Source organism: Crassostrea angulata, unplaced genomic scaffold (genome assembly GCF_025612915.1).
Source record: "Crassostrea angulata isolate pt1a10 unplaced genomic scaffold, ASM2561291v2 HiC_scaffold_119, whole genome shotgun sequence".
Lineage (NCBI taxonomy): Eukaryota > Metazoa > Mollusca > Bivalvia > Ostreida > Ostreidae > Magallana > Magallana angulata.
The window spans coordinates 4,126-7,669 of record NW_026441674.1 but is presented as its reverse complement, the minus strand read 5'-3'; positions in this window follow the sequence as shown (position 1 = coordinate 7,669).

The following is a 3,544-nucleotide window of genomic DNA, read 5'->3' as shown; positions in this document are numbered from 1 at the left end:
TAACTCAGGTACACACAAATTGAAAAAAAATTCCCGCCGGGCTCCAGTTATAAACTCACGCTTCGTACTGTGTATATGTTATGTAACAGTCTTTTGTTCACTCCTGACAGAAAAAACCCTGCAATCCACACAGAATATACAGTAAAATCACAGAGGAGGTCACCTGGACAAAGAATGTATACACGTGCCCGAGTACCTCAGATTAATGATTTCATCATGTGCATTAAACTATTCAGACATCAGTTTTTCTTTTCAAATTCAATTAATTACTTAGTAAGGTTCTTAATCGCCTTATTTGCCACATTTGAAGATAGTTACATGTATACATATAGTTTCAGTCACGCTGAAACCTTACTAAACATTTTAGTATGTACGGATTCATTATCAATAGGCTAGAATTAAACTTAAACCTGTTGAAAATAAATGCTATCACTATTAAATTCAAATCAATTTTAGTAATAGTTTCAGCAATGCGTAAACCATTTGGAATCTTAACTTAAAGTTTCAGCATACTGAAACCTAGCGGAAATGTTCTGAAACTGATTGATGTTTCCATAATAATTAACACAACTTTTCACATGATTCAAATTTAGTTTCCGCATTGCGGAAACCATCAGGGATCTTAACTTAACGTTTCAGCATACTGAAACCTAGCGGAAATGTTCTGAAACTGATTGATATTTCCATAATAATTTACACAGCTATTCACACGATTCAAATTTAGTTTCCGCATTGCGGAAACCATCAGGAATCTTAGACTAAAGTTTCTGCTGACTGAAACCTAACGGATACTTGCTGAATCGATATAATGGTTTCCGCATTGCGGAAACTATACATGAAACTTCAACTTCAAGTTTCAGCAAGGTTACCATATAGTTTCAATTTTGCTGAAACTTGATTTTTCATCCAGTGTTACGTTGATCAATTAGGTGTTGCAACCAGAAAAAATTATTATTAAATCATTATTAAAGTACTTTTGTATATCTTACTCAAATTACCCCTACTTTTCAAGCAAAACTTCACTGAGTTTTAAATCATTTTCATTTCCTTAAAGTTACACAGACAATTTTGTAAATTTAATTTAAAATTTTGCGATATATGGTAATATTTCGACAAGCAAGAACAAAGTGCTTTTGTAATAACATCAATTCATTGTTAATAACAAAAATTCTTGTTAAAGGGGCCAAATTTTATTTTTATGTTTTTATTATTTACAATGCTTTAGAAATGCATTTCTAATGATCAAATTAAATGTGAGAGTCATTCGTAGAGTTATAAGCAAGATACAGGGCTCACAATTCTTTGTCATGTACCGGTAAACAAGGCTCGTGCCCTGTTTTTGTTTACATAGGTTCCATATACCAGTAAAAAATCTTTTTCCAGCTTATCTGTCTATCTTTTTATTAATCTTAAGCATAGATATACAGTTCCTAACGTTTAACACATTCGTTTTAGGTTTAAAAATGAAATTTTTACTTCAACGTTCAAAATGTAATATCTGTGAAAGAAGTAGCTGCAGATCTGTAGCTCTCTGGTTGAAAAAATTCGGATAGACAAACCAGAGAACTACAGTTCCAAGCGTTGTAAAAACCTCCGATTTACGCCGCCGTTTTTGTGTCGCTCGCTTCGGGAATTATATCCGACTTTAAAAGCATTCAACCGCCTAAAAAATTGGATTTATTAATTAAACATATAGTTTACCCTAACTCTGCTAACTTTGTTTTCCTTTCAATGGTTCACAACGGCCATCCTTCGCCTTGGAATGTCATCGTTTTAAAAAAACTCGCCTTATGACAGCCATGTTTACCTAGTAGCGTGATCTCGGGTGCGTCGATTTACCCAAATGGACCCAAATTCAAGCGGAAAACAATTATAATAAAATCCTCATAATTTAGGGAAATTTGGAAAAATAAAAGCCGAAGGTCCATAACAATAATTAAAATTAATTTAAAAACTTGTTTTATTATTATATAATATATATATTTATATTATTTGAATATAATTACATATATTATATACTTTAACAAATCGAGATAAAATGCTTATCTTTATTTTTCAAAAACAATTTTTAAAGATATACTGAAATAATTTTAATTATTGTTTTGGACCTTCGGCTTTTATTTTTCCAAATTTCCCTAAATTATGAGGATTTTATTATGATTGTTTTCCGCTTGAATCGCCATTTGGGTCTCCATTTGGGTCTTTATTTTTCTTAATAACGGCTAACAACCCCATGAAATGACTAAAACAAGTGATAATATTAGTAATAAGGATTTTATTATAATTGTTTTCCACTTTAATCGCCATTTGGGTCCATTTGGGTTAATCGACGCACCCGAGATCACGCTACTAGGTAAACATGGCTGTCATAAGGCGAGTTTTTTAAAACGATGACATTCCAAGGCGAAGGATGGCCGTTGTGAACCATTGAAAGGAAAACAAAGTTAGCAGAGTTAGGGTAAACTATATGTTTAATTAATAAAACCAGTTTTTTAGGCGGTTGAATGCTTTTTAAGTCGGATATAATTCCCGAAGCGAGCGACACAAAAACGGCGGCGTAAATCGGAGGTTTTTACAACGCTTGGAACTGTAGCTCTCTGGTTTGTCTATCCGAATTTTTTCAACCAGAGAGCTACAGATCTGCAGCTATGAAAGAAGCATATAACACACGAAAAAGTCTGGAAGGGTTGTCAAGAAAAAAGAAAAACAATCTAAAGGTTAGTTTATCTAATCAGGAAATCAGACGAGGTCCTCTGGAGGATGTGAAGGAGGGAAACAAAAAACAGATAAATGTATGCAAGGACAGTAAAGGAGCATCTGAGGCCTATTTGTCTATAATGGCATGCCAGAGTTATGAAGATCTAGAAATTGTAGCAGATCATTTACAGCTATCACCCATTTCAGAAAAAACTCCTGACGTGACGATAACTACACACAAGAGAACTGTTGATAAGGCATCGATGTCACTTGTACCAAACGATGATGGCCTGGAGAATCTTTTCCCATGTCTAATATATGGAGATGGAAACTGCCTTCCTAGATGTGGTAGCCTTTTTGCATATGGAACGGAGAATAAACATTTAGATATTCGATCAAAAATTGTGTTACACTTGGTGAAATATAAGGAAATTTATCTGAATGCAGACTTTATTAGAAATGACAGGCAGAAGTCCACAAATGATGCGCGTACATTTGCAATGTTCTCGGAATTTTTCAGCGGAGAGAATTTAACAGACCTAGCAGTACAAAGAATCTTTGAAAAAGAAGTGTTTTCTATCCGAAAATCTGGCACTTACATGGGAGCATGGCAGATGGCAGCTCTTGCCAACGTTTTAAACAGACCAGTTAGATCTGTTTATCCTTTGTATGGAGGGCAAACTGTTAGGAAAGACTTAAATAGAACATGTTTCCCTTTTACAAGTGAAAAGCAACAGGATCAGGGGACTGTCTACATATTATGGACACATTTGTTAGGTGATTCCATACCCGAAAACCAATGGAAACCAAACCATTTTGTAGTTTTGCTACCACTTGAGCCAGTGAC